General features: G+C 40.2%; 1 protein-coding gene across 3 annotated transcripts in view; it reads left to right on the forward strand.

Annotated features, from left to right (window-relative positions):
* Window positions 1-18,986, forward strand: part of DLGAP1 (DLG associated protein 1) — a 243,643-nt gene that overhangs the window by 48,365 nt on the left and 176,292 nt on the right. The window lies entirely within an intron of this gene.

Below are 18,986 nucleotides of genomic sequence, written 5' to 3' on the forward strand. Positions count from 1 at the left end.
TATTACTCATGGCATCCACTGACACTCAGTACTACTTTAAAGGTGAATTTGTAACAGGAAGATCTGCCTATTTCAGCTATTTATTTTTTATCACAACTGTGTCTAAAATGATAGTACCATAGAGGAACAGCTATATTTTTTGCTCAAACATGAGAATTCAAGAATAGTCCAGAAGGAAGACAGGCAGTCCTTAAGAAAGAAGTATTACATAAAAAAGGTTTACCAACGTGAAGATCCTTCATGTTCAGACATGTTCCTTTCATTATCTTCAATGCCGCTTCCTCCTGAGAAGGAACACTGCTCATGATGTTGTTTCATTCAGGCAACCAGGCCTTACATTTCTTTGTTGCACTGTTTGTATTTTGCACGCATGCCTGTCTTACCCACAGTTAGAGGAACTTCATTAAAATATTCACAAACTGGGTCTCTCTTACGGCCTCCTGCCATTGTAGGTTTTCCCTTCTAGTGAGAGAATGGTATGGTAGATCTCAAATCAATGAAGGCTACACCCAGAAAGACCTCAAGACTTCTAGAATATGCTGCTCAAACAGCTTCACTTTTGTTTCTACTGCCTGTCCCTCCCTTCTCACATTTATCTCCAGACTTCTCCTTGTTCAGATCTATTCTGCCCCCAACAATCTTCTATTCATTGAACTTTTTGAAATTTTGCACTTTTAGAGAGAGCTAAGGAATTGACTCTGTGTACGCAAATTTGCAGAGGGACAATAGGGTTGAGGTCTGTTATTTCTCACATCTATATATTTATTTATTTTTTTAAAAACATTTTTGCTGTTAACAAGCATGTTATCTCTGGAGACACTGATCCACAATTTGAGAACTGCAAAACTGAGCATCTCTGATGGTATCTTCTAGACTAAGCACTGAGTCCCATTGGGTAGATAGAAAGACTAACCCAAATAATCTATACAGAAGCCCCTGGAATCCCATAAGATTGGGTCCCTAATCCATGAATTATTGGAACTAATTTTACAAAACTTTTCTTAAACATTATATGAATATATTGTCTCATACTATAGAATTAGACTTTATAATCCCTTTTCCATGATGCGATATCTTTGAGCTATAATGTATCTTAATTAAAACGATCTATAGATAGGTTTCCCCCCTCAAATCCTTTTTTTTAATCGATTTTTATCCACCCTGCTTGGAATTTCCTCTGACTTTTCATTTTAAATCGGCAATGTGTAGACTATGGCAAAGCACTTAGTCACAAGCAACGCTTGATCGCATAATTAATTTTAAGCATGATGCCTAAATCCCACTGAAGGTTAGGCAAATATGACTGAATGCCTTTCCTGAATTCCTTTATTGGGATTTGAGGATGCTCATCCCCTCATACCAGATGCACCAGATTGCAGGATTCCAGTCTTGAAGGATATTTAGTCTTTGAACACAGTTTTCACATCCATTTTTAGCCCTGCACTACTTGAGTCTCTAGCAGCCCAATGACATTTTCCCTGATTCTTAAAAATTCACCCCTTTATTCCCAAGCTCAAGTGAATGTTTGTTTCTTTCACTTTCATAAGATTACAAACTATACACTTTAAGTGATTGCAAGGGAGAGTGCTTAAGTCTATAGTTGGCATTTTTAGGCAAGCTTGCAAAGTTATTTTTTTGCTGTACTCTCTCTCACTCAAAAATGTAACCAATTCCTGTCTGCCATGAATGACTATGCACAGGGCTGGCCTGAGGATACAAAAAGTATCTGGATTTTTTTGAAAATAATTTTTTTTTCATTGAATGCAATTCTGAGTCTTTTTGAGCATGTTCAGATTTTTAAGAGTTTGCAATGTGAAAATAAGATGTACACTCTACCTTAGGCTGTTTAACAGTCTAATGTTGCCTTCGCAACACTAGATTTCACACGGATCTGAAATAACAGGTTACCACTCTCTTGAATCCTCACTATAGCTGATAAGTCCCTGATAGCTTCAACAAAGCAAAGCTGTTAAGAGAAGAGGGCGGGAAATTGTGAAACACACACAGACAACTGGGCTATCTGGAATTATCTGGATTTCTTTCAATAGAGAAAAGTTGAAAGAAAAGCAATGGATCTGCTAATTGAACAATAGCTCTGGTTAGGGAGATACTTTGAGTGGCATTGAGGGGAAATCTCTGTGCTCCAGGGACGTTGCCTTTATGATCACCTAGATCACTTGAAAAGCAGAAGGTCCTTAAAGTAATAAAGAATTGGGCCCTGAGTATCATAGATAACTTGGCAGGAACTGAAGGATCCCTCTAATTTTCATAGCTACTTAGATGCTGGGTTTATTTTTATCACAAATAAATGCACACAACACTGTGTTTTTGTATTTCTATCTTCCTTGATATATAGGTACAAGTTGCTGCTGCTTTCTCTTAGCTAACAGTAAACTCAATTGAACACCTTTACATTGGCCTTGCAGCTGAAGGGGGACGCGGATCCGGGTCATATTTGAGCTTCAAATGACCCTTTTTAAGACACAGCTAGAGAAACTAGATGTAATGACATCCAGTAGGCACTGATCCTTGCTTCCAACATGTTCTCAATTCACACACAGTTGGCAGCAGCAGCTCTATCCTTATTAAACTCAACAGCTCACAGGTGTTCAAAAGGAAAGAAAATTTACCAAATCCAAACCACTTGCTTAAAAAAAGTACCCTGCAAAGAAGAAAAGCAGACTCCTCTGCAGGCCCTTTGAAGACTTTAGTGTTCTTAAAATACAAACAAGTTAAAATGGAGGACATTGAAATAACCACTTTGTAAAAGTGCACACATGCAATCTCCAAATTATGCCATGAGGGGGGAAATGAAGAAAAATAGTTCAGCACAACTCCACAGTTTGCAGGTGTTAACCAGAAAATGCCTACTCAGAGTTGAGAACTAGTCAAAGTATTTGTTACAAATAATATTTGTTACGAATCTAGGCTCTCCTCCTTCAAGCGTTTACCTGACATCAATGGAACCACTCACAGTGGTAAGTACTACTGCACCCAGGAGCAGCTGTGGGCAAGATAAGGCCCTTATCTGCTGTTTTCATTAGGGAATCCCAAGCCAATCCCCATTTACTTCCATTTGTAAGAATTTTCCCAAGTAATTTGACTGGCTATGTGTGTTGTGTGGTTAGTTACATAAGTCACATGGTATTGATTCTGCTCCATCACTGGATGACTGACATGTTTAAACTGGAGAAAAATAAATAGGAAATAACAAGCAGTGCACTTGTGCCGTAAAGTTTCACATAAACATTCACTCTACCATTTGTGAAACTTTGGGTAGTGCTCTTGGTTGGTGAATCCAAGAAGTGCTCTTAATCTTATCTACTTTGAACTAGACAGACCAAAATAAGATATTTAGACATTTTCTCCCCTACAAAAAAGGTAAATGAGAAACAAAAATACTGGCAGGTCCTGTAGTCTAATGATCTCCCTGAATTTGAGGTATCCAGATTTGATCCCACGTTTTCCAGGCCACGTTGGGCTGAGAGTGCTACGCGGGAAGTATGCCAAGGTTCTCAGAAGAGGAAGTTTTTTGCTTTACTCTTAAGTAATCATGGCACTCAATACTGGATTGTGGTTTTGTTTATTTTTTTAATATTATAGTCTGCACCTAGCAAACATTGTTTTCATGCCTTTACCAGTATAAGTAAAGACAAAATATGCTATATATTGACCAACATCATACAGTGCTATCACACTGGAGGGCCTCCCCCCCCCCACCCAGTGGTGGAAAGTCAGCCGGAAAGATGTTTTTTGTTGCAAAGAAGCATTCTGTTCCCACTCCTCAGTGGATTCCAAAGCTGACCAATGCTGTCTCACAAACGGGAGCCATTTGCCAAAGAGGGGTGCTGCACTCCCAGGGAGTGCAGCAATGCAAATACAATCTACTGCTCTCTAAGGTGATATTCCTGACAAGTAGCAGCCTTTACTGATGTAGTTGGCAGGGAGTTGCAGTTTTCTCCTCCCTCTACTAGCCAAGGTAAATCAGTCCCCTAGATTGTAAAGTGTCTTGAGAGGAACAGTGAAGATGCTGGACTGTCTAAATTTGTAAACTGTGTTGAAATTAGGACCCCCTTGACCAGCTAAATTGAGATAAAATGTGTTACTCGGCATCTAGACTAGGGAAATGGTGGTGGATTAGTAAACTTCAGCCTCTTTACCTATCTAGTCAAACCCTTAGAAAAGAAACTAAGGCCTAATTTTCTTTGCTGCAGAGTAATGCTGAGAAGCTGCTGCTAATATTTAAGAGGCTATGCTTGGAGTGCTGTTACCAAGTACCTGAGAGATGAAGAAATGTAAAGGTGTAGCTGACACCTGTGCTGTGACAGTAATCAATTACTGTGAACATGGCAAAATAATCCCAAATGACCAGAGCAAACATGAAATCTTCTTAGAAGGTCATAAGCTATGCTAGTGGATCCTCTGTAATATGTACTGAGAGGAAAGCTTCAATACACCTCAAGCTGGGCCGCTTTGGGCATGTCTGTGGTATGAGTGCTACAGCTGCCGCACTGCAACTGTGCCACTGAATTGTAGCATAGACTCTCTTGCTACAGCAAATGAATTGGTTTTCCATCACTGCAAGTAAATCCACCCCCTCGAGAGGAGTAGCTCGGACAACAGAAAAAGTCTTCCATCAACCTTGGCGTTGTCTACACCAGGGTTTAGATTGGCTTAACCATGTCTCTTGGAGTGAATTTTTCACTCCCCTGAGTGATGTCGCTAGGTTCACCAAAGTTTAGGTGCAGACCAGGCCTTACCAATCTTGTTACCTTGCCAGACTGAGTGTGACTAAACAGGATGAGTTTCTTTTCTGGGAGATATTAAAAATACTTCAGTATTCTACAGTAATGCCCTACACACCACCATAATAATACTGTTGGAAACTGTGGAATACTGTATTGCAGTATTTTTTATAAACTCTCAGACTGTATGTAAAAGAGACAGCATCGTCATACCACTTTTGACAAGATAACAGGTTAAGAAAATGATTCATAGATTCTAGGGCTGGAAGGGACCTCGAGAGGTTATCGAGTCCAGTCCCCTGCCCTCATGGCAGGATCAAATACTGTCTAGACCATCCTTGATAGAAATTTATCTAACCTACTCCTTAAATATCTCCAGAAATGGAGATTCCACAACCTCCCTATGCAGTTTATTCTAGTGTTTAACTACCCTGACAGCTAGGAACTTTTTCGTAATGTCCAACCTAAACCTCCCTTGCAGTTTAAGCCCATCGCTTCTTGTTCTATCCTTAGAGGCTAAGGTTAACAAGTTTTCTCCCTCCTCCTTATGACACCCTTTTAGATATCTGAAAACTGCTATCATGTCCCCTCTCAGTCTTCTCTTTTCCAAACTAAACAAACCCAATTCTTTCAGCCTTCCTTCATAGGTCATGTTCTCAAGGCCTTTAATCATTCTTGTTGCTCTTCTCTGGACCCTCTCCAATTTCTCCACATCTTTCTTGATATATGGTGCCCAGAACTGGACACAATACTCCAGTTGAGGCCTAACCAGCGCAGAGTAGAGCGGAAGAATGACTTCTCCTGTCTTGCGCACAACACACCTGTTAATGCAGAATCATGTTTGCTTTTTTTGCAACAGCATCACACTGTTGACTCATATTTAGCTTGTGGTCCACTATAACTCCTAGATCCCTTTCTGCCATACTCCTTCCTAGACAGTCTCTTCCCATGCTGTATGTGTGAAACTGATTGTTCCTTCCTAAATGGAGCACTTTGCATTTGTCTTTATTAAACTTCATCCTGTTTACCTCAAACCATTTCTCCAATTTGTCCAGATAATTTTGAATTATGACTCTATCCTCCAAAGCAGTTGCAGTCCCTCTCAGTTTGGTATCATCTGCAAATTTAATAAGCGTACTTTCTATGCTTATATCTAAGTCGTTGATGAAGATATTGAACAGAGCCGGTCCCAAAACAGATCCTTGCGAAACCCCACTTGTTATACCTTTCCAGCAGGATTAAGAACCATTAATAACTACTCTCTGAGTACAGTTATCCAGCCAGTTATGCACTCACCTTATAGTAGGCCCATCTAAGTTGTATTTGCCTAGTTTATTGATAAGACTATCATGCGAGACCGTATCAAATACCTTACTAAAGTCTATGTATACCACATCCACCACTTCTCCCTTATCCACAAGACTTGTCATCCTATCAAAGAAAGCTATCAGATTGGTTTAACATAGAATCATAGACCTTAAGGTCAGAAGGCACCATTATGATCATATAGTCTGACTTCCTGCACAATGCAGACCACAGAATCTCACCCACCCACTCCTGTATCAAACCTGTGTCTGAGCCATTGAAGTCTAGAAATCATGGTTTAAAGACTTCAAGTGCAGAGACTCTTCCAGCAAGTGACCTGTGCCCCACGCTGCAGAGGAAGGCGAAAAAACCCAGGGCTTCTGCCAATCTGCCCTCGAGGAAAATTCCTTCCCGACCCCAAATATGGCAATCAGCTAAACCCTGAGCATGTGGGCAAGACTCACCAGTCAGACACCCAGGAAAGAATTCTCTGTAGATTTGTTCTTTACAAATCCATGCTTGCTATTCCCTATCACCTTACCACCTTCCAAATATTTGCAGATGATTTCCTTAATTACTTGCTTCATTATCTTCCCTGGCACAGAAGTTAAACTAACTGGTCTGTAGTTTCCTGGGTTATTTTTATTTCCCTTTTTATAGATGGACACTATATTTGCCCTTTTCCAATCTTCTGGAATTTCTCCTGTCTCCCATGATTTTCCAAAGATAATAGCTAGAGGCTCAGATACCTCCTCTATTAGCTCCTTGAATATTCTAGGATGCATTTCATCAGGCCCTGGTGACTTGCAGGCATCTAACTTTTCTAAGTGATTTTTAACTTGTTTGGTTTTTTTTTGTTTTATCTTCCAAAACTACCCCCTTCCCATTAACATTCACTATGTTAGGCATTCCTTCAGACTTCTCGGTGAAGACCAAAACAAAGAAGTCATTAAGCATCTCTGCCTTTTCCAAGTTTCCTGTTACTGTTTCTCCCTCCTCACTGGGTCTACCCTGTCCTTGGTCTTCCTCTTGCTTCTAATGTATTGATGATAAAGTCTTCTTGTTTCCGTTTATTCCTGTAGTTAGTTTGAGCTTATTAGTTTGTGCCTTTGCCTTTCTAATCTTGCCCCTGCATTCCTGTGTTGTTTGCCTATATTCATCCTTTGTAAACTGTCCTAGTTTCCATTTTTTATATGACTCATTTTTATTTTTTTAGATCATGCAAGATCTCGTGGTTAAGCCAAGCTGATCTTTTGCTACATTTTCTATCTTTCCTACCCAGCAGAATAGCTTGCTTTTGGGCCCTTAATAGTGCCCTCTGAAATACTGCCAACTCTCCTCAGTTGTTTTTCCCCTCGATCTTGATTCCCGTACCTATCAGCTCTCTGAGCTTACCAAAATCCACCTTCCTGAAATCCATTGTCTCTATTTTGCTTTACTCCCTTCTACTCTTTCTTAGAATTGTGAACTTTATGATTTCATGATCACTTTCACCCAAGCTGCCTTCCACTTTCAAATTCTCAATGAGTTCCTCCCTATTTGTTAAAATCAAATCTAGAACAGCTTCTGCCTACTAGCTTTTTCAACTTTCTGAAATAAAAAGTTGTCTACAATGCAGTCCAAGAACTTAAAGAATAGTCTGTGCCCTGCTGTGTTATTTTCCCAACGTATATCTGGATAGTTGAAGTCCCCCGTCACCACCAGATCTTGGGTTTTGGATGATTTTGTTAGTTGTTTAAAATAAGCCTCATCCCCGTCTTCCACCTGGTTAGGTGGCCTGTAATAGACTCCTAGCATGGCATCAGCCTTGTTTTTTACCCCTTTTAGCCTAACCCAGAGACTCTCAACACTTATGTCTCCTATGTCCATCTCCACCTCAGTCCAAGTGTGTATATTACTAAAATGTATGGCAACACCTCCTCCCTTTTTTCCTTGTCTGTCCTTCCTGAGCAAGCTGTACCCATCCATACCAACATTCCAATCATGTGTATTATCCCACCAAGTTTCAGTGATGCCAACAATGTCATCGTTGTATTTATTCATTAGCACTTCCAGTTCTTCCTGCTTATTACCCATACTTCTCGCATTTGTATATAGGCATCTAAGATACTGATTTGATCTTGCCTCCCTGTTTTGCCCTGACCCCTCCTTTCTTTCTGCCATTATAGCCCACGCTCCCTCCTATTTCTGACCCATCTCCCAGGTCTCCATGTTCTCCACTTACCTGTGGGCTTTGCTCACCTGTCCCCATTGAACCTAGTTTAAAGCCCTCCTCACTAGGTTAGCTGATCTGTGTCCAAATAGGGTCTTTCCCATCCCCGAAAGGTGAACATCATCTCTGCCTACAGTCCTTCCTGGAATAGCATCCCGTGGTCGAGGAAGCCAAGGCCCTCCTGGCAATACCATCTTCGCAGCCAGGCATTCACCTCCACAATGCACCTGTCTCTGCCTAGGCTCCTACCTTTGACAGGAAGGATTGAAGAGAATATCACCTGCATGATATCATGCCTATCTAGATTTTCCCCTGTAGATTCAATTCAGTATCATATTCTCTGCTTAATTTGTCCATAACTGTTGTGTAGCTTTGCTGTGCACAGTTAAACACTGCTGCATTTCACCCTAAGGGCAACTGCATTCCAGTAGTGGGTGAAAGCATCCCTAATTATTTGGCCTATTCTTTTGTTTGTATATGATGTTTTGGGATCCTTTGGGGTGAAAGGCACTATGTACATATATGGCTTCATTGTATAATAAGAGCTAAGACATTAATAGACGAAGCACAGAGTGATATCAAAATGAAAGACTGAAGATGCCTTTTCATTTTGGCCCATGGTCCTAACAGCACAACCTCAGAAACAAAGACCATCATGACATTATCTGGGATCACAGCTAGTTGTAGGTGAATGGTTTCTAGATTGATTCTGGCAATGACTTCATGGCCAGCCAGTCACAGGTAGCTTTAAAGAAATTGTGCTTTTGAAAAATGTTTATAAATATAAATTGATCAAGGTCCTCTTGTCCTTTATCTATCAAACAAGTAAGGGCTCTCTGGCAGAACAGCATGTGCTTATACAGAAAAACAGCACATTTTGCCAGCTGGAGAGAGAGACATCAGAAAGCTGTGTGGCATTTAACTGAGCCGAGTTTTGGATTAATTTTTTTAAGTGATCTCTTGCTCAGCCATATTACAGTCTGTATTATCAGGCAGAGAGACAAATGTGTGTGCAAAAACACTGAAGTTACTGCCCCTTCTCACCCTGTCTCCGTCTGACATCTAATCCACCTCAAAAGGATGTGTAAGGTATTATTAAAAAAATAATGCATACCCCACATGATTAATGGAGATCAATGCCAATTGGTCTGTATAGTTAGAATGATTTATAATCTGATTAATGGATTCTTAGAATCAAAAGGGAAACAGCTGCCACTTTTGTACTATTGCTGTTGAATTTCTGCTCAGCAAGTAAGATATTCTCGTTATGTGCAAGTTTTTGTTTTTCTTTCTCATGGCTGGCTCCATAGCAACTGTACCATGACATGTACTAAGATTTTATCTTCAAAGTGTGAAACCCTTAGCAAGACAATCATATTATTTTTAAAAAATATGGGAAAGGAGGTTTTTCAAAACGTGGCAAACTTCTAGTGAGAACAAATGCACAATGTAGCTGATATTTTGCCCTTGCCAATTTCTGTAATGTGACAGTGAAAAGTTAACACAACGTAATGCAAGAGCAACAGCAATAAAATTACCCGTTTGATGATCCACGTCATGACTGGAATAAGATTAATACACTTGAATGGCTTTTTTCTGTGCATGTTCTTCATTGGTGTCCTTCTGCTTTTACTTAGCATCAGACGGCAGATGATTTTTCCCTTAAAGCAAAAGCTACAATGAAAATATAGTTAAACACAGAGCTATGTGCTGGATGCTCCCACCAGCCAGGCTGGGGGAAAGGGGGCATTCAGCATAGAATTAATTAGCTCCATGGGAACTAGGCTATCAGGGATAGCCTAGAAAAATGAATTCTGGGATGTTTAACCAGCAAGAGGCAAAGATTTTTATTTTTTTAAAGATGAGTTAAAATATATTTCTACACTGGCTGCTCCTCACAGCCTGACTAGTGGAGGTATTCATTACATATTTTTGGACACAGCACCATTTCCTTTTGTATTGTACAGCTATGACACTTAATATTGACACGACAAGGAACTCATGTGGCACAACACTGTTTTGTGCCATGAATTTGCACACTGAAACACAGACAACCATCTAATTATATTTTCTCGGGGATAACTTATTTTATTGTCAAGCTTTCAAAAAAAAAAAAAGGCAGTCACTGCCAACACATTCTCCCGACTCTACACTCCTATTCGTGCACAAGTGAAATATTGTAATACTTGCTTACAGAAGTCAAAGGATTTATTGGAACACTGCAAGTACCAACCCTAGCACACCCGGGCAGGACTGAATATCCTAGTGCCCCTGTCTCACCCTGCTCCAAAGCAAGACAACAACATAATATCAAAGTACACAACATCTTAACACTGTGATAAAGACACTGCATCACCTATTGGTGGAAGTGCTGTCTGCACTGATCATATGATCATCTAATACATTTGCCATAGACGGCACAAGTAAAATTTTTTCAATCTCCTCTCAAAAATAAAAGGAAATATTCCTATCATCAGATTTTCCCTGTTTTTGCAAATAGAAAAGCCCTCCTTGTCCATCTTACCTTTTCTATTTCAGAGTCAATTTGAAGATATAGTGGCTCTTCCTGTAAAACATTCAGAAGCACTTCATTCAGACACAATCCTGCTAACATAGTTTTACCCCATAAGTGTATTTGAATAAAAGTCAGGGGCCACCTTGGGTATGGCCAATATTCACAGAGCACTAGTCACGAAGTGATGTGCAAAGAGGGCTAAACATTTTCCTTTACGCTGTTCTGATCCTCAATTATATTATGGTTTAGACCAGGGGTGGCCAGTCTGAGCCTGTGAAGGAGCCAGAATTTAATAATGTACATTGCCAAAGAGCCACAGTAATATGTCAGCTGCCCCTCATTGGCTCCTCCCAGCGCCTCCCGCCGATCAGCGCCTCCCTGCACCTCTTGATCAGCTGTTTCATGGCGTGCAGGAGGCTCGGGTGGGGGAGGAGCGAGGGCATGGCAGGCTCAGGGGAGGGGGTGGGAAGGGGTGGAGGGGGGGCAGGGCCTGTGGCAGAGCCAGGGGTTGAGCAGTGAACACTCCCCAGCATATTAGAAAGTTGGCACCTGTAGTTCTAGCCTTGGGGTCGGTGCCTATACAAGGAGCCACATGTTAACTTCTGAAGAGCCACATGTGCCTCTGGAGCCACAGGTTGGCCACCCCGGTTTAGACACTGGACTAGAATTCACTTGTTGCCTTTGTCACAGGCTTCCTGTGTGACATTGGGAAAATCATTTAGGCTAGATTCTCCCACACTTACTTATATTGAGCAGTACCTTACTCTGTGAGTAGTCCCATTGAAATGAACGATGCAAATTAAAGGAGCACACTGCGCTGTGTGAGTAAGGCTAGCAGCACCAGGCCCTACATCTTCTTTTTTCCTCAGTTCTACATCTTGGGGCTAATAATACTCCCTGTCTCACAGCGGTTTGGTAAGGATGAATTCACTACTGTTTGTAGGGTGCTTAGATATTATAGATAAAAGTTGTCCTCTTTGTGCTATGTTAAAGCTGCCTGAAGGCTTCTCTAAATTACACCATCATGCAATGGCCACAAGAGATCAAATCAAGATAAGCTTAAGGGCACCGCAACCACACCTTTATCTTTCCATCCTACTAGTCGCAGGGGGTGTGGTATACAAGCCCTGTGTAAGTAAGCTCTTTGCCTCTCCCTTCAGGGCCACGCTTGTACTTGAGTGATCATCCTTGAGTCATGTAGACAGGCAGCGCAATGCAAAGAGGATGCAGCATACCTGAGGGGCTGGTTCCAGGATCTCTGAGTTCAGGTGGTCGTGCTGCTAATCTGAAGTCAGTGGAGCTAGCTAAGCCATTTCACTTCAGGTATAGATCTTGCCCATAGTCATCATCCTCTGTGAATCATAATTGGTTGAAGTTGCTGATAATAAACTAAGGAAGTGAATATTTGAAACTATGATATATTGGCAGATTTATTCCTAAACAGAATGTTTTTCAAAGTTTCCTGTGGCTTTTCAGCTACTCTTTAAAGACTGTTGTATAGTTGTTGTGGAATGTGATGATGATAATGATTTATTACACATTTGTAAAGTGCCAGTCCTGAACATGTATGGAGCTAATAAATATATAAGGGATGCCTTTAACAACAATTTTGCTACCTGTATGTACTTCTTGCCTGTATTTTAAACCTTAGTTATTTTTTCCACCATTTTTAAACATATTGAAACCTGTGAATATGGTCATCAGTGAGCACCAGTCACCTCCTCTAGTGGCTGCCAAAATCTCAGTCCCTGCGTGGCTCCCCATCTGTCATGTAAACCAGCAGTATGATAAGTAGCCACCTGTGAAACACATTCCCAGACACGTGCTGAACTGGTCAGTCGTATAGTTAAGGACCAACTATCTGACAAAATAAGTCAGAAAAAGAATCTATTTGCTTCGACCACCCACATCCAGAAACAATAAGAAAGCATATACCATGGCAGAGAAATTAGGTGATTTTGTATAGAACTGGGAAAATACTGCAAAAAAATGTTCAAATACGTGCTCAAATTTTCACATGGATTCATGCCTCTTTTATATTTGCTTTCCATGAACATTCAAGCAATCAAAGTTTAGTGGTGCCTAGTGCACATGATCATGTCTCCATCTGATGGCAGGTCCCTCTGACTAGAACAACTTGCTTCTTATAGCCATGAGGAGATCCCTTTTAGCTCAAGCCAGTGAGGTCTTTTTTTTTGGTACTCAATAGCCCAAATTTGTTCCCTGTTGATGACTAAAGTATCTGTATGACTTGTTACAGTGGACCAGACATTTGCAGAAAGCAAATCTCAAAGATGCATGCCTAGATATTTACAAAAAACAATTTTTAATTTGACAATACTTGTGCACTGAGTTTTGTGATTTGTTATATTCAGTGCTTGCATGCTCGTCCAATCAATGAACAGAAACAACAGGTGACGTATTTGATTAATTTGCAAATCAACACAGTTTGAATTTTTTATATCAAATATTGAATACGATCAGCAAATGGCTTACAATCAATCCATAAAATAAAACAAAAAACAAATTAATTTGATTAACAAATGTATTTGAGGACCTTCTGATCTGCTTGCAGCTCAAAAGAGAGCAGTGTAATAGTATTCATCCAATAATTTTTTTGTGATGAATTATTCATTTAACTTGGATTTTATGCATATTTTCAGTGCTCCAAGTAAATTACATACAATTAATTATTTCCAAGAGATCTACTGATCAGGTTTTGGTAAATTGTTATTAAAAGACTCTGCCAGCTACAAGTAGAGGTGATAGGTAGGTCAGTCATTTTATTTTTAGTGTTCAATGTGTGTGTGTGTGTAATCTGAACATTTTTTATGTTTAGTCTATCCAATTATTGACTCACTGCTTGAAGAAGGCAAATAAATGACCAGTCTTCAAATGGTGACAGAATTCTCTAATAATTAATAAATAGTTCAAATTCATTTTTATTAGATCATCCAGAGAACATGGCATTCCAGTTGTGACCCTTATTAATAGATTTTACAGTATTGTCATAATTACACATGGGGTCTAACCATTAAACTAGTTATGTGTACAATTACACAATCAAAGTACACACCTAATATATGTAGACAGTTACCAGACTTATGTGTGCAGTTGGGAAACTGCACATACAAATAACTACTATTAGTTATTTGAGTGCACAATATCTGTAATTGCTTGCAGAAAGTAGACACAGAATGGCACACAGATTCTCTTTAAAGTCACACTTGTGTGTGTATTTCTTATCATTAATTTTGTGTCTGACTAAGTGAGTATTCACCCACAAACGCTTATGCTCCAATACTTCTGTTAGTCTATAAGGTGCCACAGGACTCTTTGTCGCTTTTTGTGTTTTCTGTCTCTCATTCTCATTCATTCATACACAGACATACACACACAGTAGTGAGGTTTCCATTTCAAAATGGAAAACTGATTTGTTCAATGTTGTGACAAAGCCAACTGTGTAAGAAACTGAGGGTATTCCTCCCTTCCCCCACGGGGGAGAGGTCATGTTAGTTGTAGAAGAGCTGTTCCTTTCAACATTTGCTGCACTGAGTGCTCTTTAAAAAAAAAAAATCAAAAAAAAAATCTCTGAAATTGTTTGTTTAAGTGGAAGGCCATGATGGAGACCACTTTGGTGTGTGGCTACCATCCTCTTTATATTGTGATACAGCCCATGGAGACCATACTGTGCCATCTTTATCTTCGTAGAAAGTTGTTCAGATTGAGCATTTTGTATAGGTACTTGTAGCTTTGAATGGCTGAGGCTGCAATTTGTTCCATTTGGGGCAAAAGAATATGTGGCCCTGCTGTGCCTACTAAGGTTCCAGTGTTGTCAGCCACTGCTGATATAAAATTTGGACACTCACCTCAGTAAATGAGTCTCCAATGGATAACAGAAATATAGTTGGTACAAACTCAAAGAGACAGAAATTAAAGGATGAACTGAATTTATAATTGTTTTTTCAAATACTCCAAATCCCCTCATTATTGGAGATAAACTTGTGGAAACTAAAATAAGTTTTCTTTCCTTTCAAGAAATTCTTCAGTGTCAAGCCTAAGCAAAACATCAAATGAATTACAAGTCTAAAAACGATTCCCTCAGCCCCAGCATAAGGGACCCCCTCTGACCTGTCCCAAAACAGCATCTCTGAAATGTTTTACTAACAGAAATATTTGAAATGTGCATGATCAGATAACTATGATGAACAAGGCAGTGCAATAATTGTAAATAGCATTTGTCCTGTAAAAGAGAGATGATTTCCTTTGCTACAATTTCAGTATACAAAATCACAACCAGAGGGTCACTTTTGACACTGGGATCCATACAAAATATTATTCCCACTTACGGTGACAATATTGTTGCTTTGGGTCAAATAACACATCAGTTAAGAAAATGTATTTATTGTTTGTCTGTCTGACCCAGTGTGATGAAAGAGGACCTTCAGCTATATTACTTCTAGCCAGTTCCCCATTTTTTTAATGATGTGTTCATTATAGGTGGAAAAACAGAAATAGACTTTTCAAACTTTTGAATTTAAATGAATTTGCATTTACAAGCTACTTAATGTGTTTCCTGAAAATGGAAAATAGCTGTTCGACATGAAAAATGCCTACAGCCTGGCAGTTATTGTCACTATCCAAAATAACTATTGAAAGTAACCAAATTACACCCATGTAGCAGTATAGTCTTGGAATGATTTATTATAGGGTTAGGTTGTCCAATGACCCCAGCTGCATTTTGTATACATTATATGTCATTGATTTACAGTTAGCAGCCCTTGTCTCCTACAGTTCTTTAAGAAGCAAGCTGTCAAGTCAAACTGGAATATGCTATAAAATACATACATAGATAGGGTCTCAAATGTATATTGCGAAAGATTAGCACCAGATTACCTCCCTATGAGACAAACCCTAAGAGGAACTGAGCACCTACAACTCCCACTGATTTCAGTGCAAACAGTAGATGCTTAGCAGCTCTGTGCTTGATGATCCAGTCAACTATATGTCTTTCCATTAGGTCTTTTCTTCTGGCCTCCTCGGCCCCCTTATTGATGGTTGTTGTAATGAGATTCCTTCAGTATATTATGTTTGAAATAGCCATTTCTTTGATGGCACTCACCACATCTTCACTGCTCTTTTAATAATGGAATTCAGCACTTTACTTTTATGCAAACAGTAGTCCATTGTCTAATTGCTTTAAAAGTAACACCTATTGCACTACTTGCGATGGTTCCCATAAAGCTCACCTCTGCTGTTGTCATTACAGCATGAAGCTTTGCTTTGGACTAATCTGTCAATAAATATAGTGCAGATTATGATGTTGTAACTGATTTGTCCTTGATTTACCAAAAAAACCCCAACACCTACCAAACAAAATGGAAAGTCAGTTTGGGTAAATAAGAACATCAGAATGGTCATACTTGGTCAAACCAATGGTCCATCTGACCCGTATCCTGTCTTCCAACAGTGGCCAATGCAAGGTACTTCAGAGGGAATGAACAGAACGGGCAATCAAGTGATCCAACCCCTGTCGTTCACTCCCAGCTTCTTGCAAACAGTGGCCTAGGGACACTCAGAGCATGGAGTTGCATCCCAGACCATCCTGGCTAATAGCCATTGATGAGGCTATCCCCATGAACCTATCTAGTTCTTTTTTTTTTGAACCTTGTTATAGTTTTGGTCTTCACAACATGCCCTGGCAACAAGTTCCACTGGTTGACTGTCCATTGTGTGAAGAAGTACTTCCTTTTGTTTGTTTTAAACCTGCTCCCTATTTATTTCATTGTGTGACCCGTAATTCTTGTGTTCTGTGGAGGGGGGAATAACATTTCCCTATTCACTTTCTCCATACAGGTCAAGATATTATATATCTCTATCATATGCTCTCTTAGTTGTCTCTTTTCCAAGCTGAAAAGTCCCAGTCTTTTTAATCTCTCCTCATACAGAAGCTGTTCCATACCCTTAATCAGTGTCAGTTCCAGTGTATCTTTTTTGAGATGGGGTGACCACATCTGCACACAGTATTCAGGATGAGGGAGTACCATGGATTTATATAGAGGCAATATGATATTTTCTGTCCTATTATATATCTGTTTCCTAATGGTTCATAACATTCCATTAGCTTTTTTGACTTCTGTTGCATGTTGAGCTGATGTTTTCAGAGAACTATCCACAATGACTCCCAGATCTCTTTCTTGATTGGTAACCGCTAATTTAGACACCATTATTTTATATGTATAGTTGGGATTCTGTTTTCCAATGTACATTACTTTGCATTCATCAACATTGAATTTCATCTGTCATTTTGTTGCCCAGTCACCTAGTTTTCTGAGATCCCTTTGTAATTCTTCACAGTCTGCTTTGAACTTAACTATCTTGAGTGATTTTGTATCGTCTGCAAATTTTGCCATTTCACTGTTTACCCCTTTTTCCAGATTATTTATGAATATGTTGAACAGCGCTGGTTGAACAGACCCATGGAGGACACCACTATTTCCCTCTTTCCATTCTGAAAACTGACCGTTTATTCCTGTCCTTTTGTTTTCTGTCCTTCTAAACAGTTACTGATCCATGAGAGGACTTTCCCTCTTATAGATTCATAGATTCATAGACTCTAGGACTGGAAGGGACCTCGAGAGGTCATCGAGTCCAGTCTCCTGCCCTCATGGCAGGACCAAATACTGTCTAGACCATCCCTGATCGACATTTATCTAACCTACCCTTAAATATCTCCAGAGATGGAGATTCCACAACCTCCCTAGGCAATTTATTCCAGTGTTTAACTACCCTGACAGTTAGGAACTTTTTCCTAATGTCCAACCTAAATCTCCCTTGCTGCAGTTTAAGCCCATTGCTTCTTGTTCTATCATTAGAGGCTAAGGTGAACAAGTTTTCTCCCTCCTCCTGATGACACCCTTTTAGATACCTGAAAACTGCTATCATGTCCCCTCTCAGTCTTCTCTTTTCCAAACTAAATAAACCCAATTCTTTCAGCCTTCCTTCATAGGTCATGTTCTCAAGACTTTTAATCATTCTTGTTGCTCTTCTCTGGACCCTTTCCAATTTCTCCACATCTTTCTTGAAATGCGGTGCCCAGAACTGGACACAATACTCCAGTTGAGGCCTAACCAGCGCAGAGTAGAGCGGAAGAATGACTTCTCCTGTCTTGCGCACAACACACCTGTTAATGCATCCCAGAATCACATTTGCTTTTTTTGCAACAGTATCACACTGTTGACTCATATTTAGCTTGTGGTCCACTATGACCCCTAGATCTCTTTCTGCCATACTCCTTCCTAGACAGTCTCTTCCCATTCTGTATGTGTGAAACTGATTGTTCCTTCCTAAGTGGAGCACTTTGCATTTGTCTTTATTGAACTTCATCTGGTTTACCTCAGACCATTTCTCCAATTTGTCCAGATCATTTTGAATTATCCCATAACTTCCTACTTTGCTTACGAGCCTTTGGTGAGGGACCTTGTCAAATGCTTCCTGAAAGCCCAAGTACACTATATCCACTAGATCAGCGTTTCTCAAACTGGGGTCCACAAGGGAACTCCAGGAGGTTTGCTGATTAACTCGTCCCCCTCCCTCACAGCACCCCCTGAACACTGGGGAACCTGTTCCCTGGAGTGCAGGAGGTGCTGAGAGGGAGGAGGGGGGACTGGGGCACTTGGGGGAGACGGGGAACAGGAGGAGCAGGAATGGAGCAGGGATAAGAAGATTTGGGGTGGGGTCTTGGGGGAAGGGGTGGAGTGGAGGCAGGACCTGGGGCTGAGCAAGGGGCTTGGGGGTCCACAGCAAATTTTTAAATCAAAATGGGGTCCTCAGGTTACTAAAGTTTGAGAACTGCTGCACTAGATCACCATTGTCCACATGCTTGTTCACAGCCTCAAAGAATTCTAATAGATTGGTGAGGCGTGAATTCCCTTTACAAAAGCCGTGTTCACTCTGCCCCCAACAAATCATGTTCATGTATGTGTCTGATAATTCTCTTCTTTACTGTAGTTTCAACCAATTTGCCTGATATAGTAGTTAGGCTTACTCATCTGTAATAGCTGGGATAAGGAGGCTTTTTAAAAAATTGGCATCACATTAGCTATTCTCCACTCATCTGGTGCAGAAGCTGATTTAAATGATAGGTTACATACCAGAGTTAGTAGTTTTGCATTTGAGTCCCTTCAGAACTGTTGGGTGAATATCAGTT

This window comes from Gopherus flavomarginatus, chromosome 2, assembly GCF_025201925.1.
Source record: "Gopherus flavomarginatus isolate rGopFla2 chromosome 2, rGopFla2.mat.asm, whole genome shotgun sequence".
NCBI lineage: Eukaryota > Metazoa > Chordata > Testudines > Testudinidae > Gopherus > Gopherus flavomarginatus.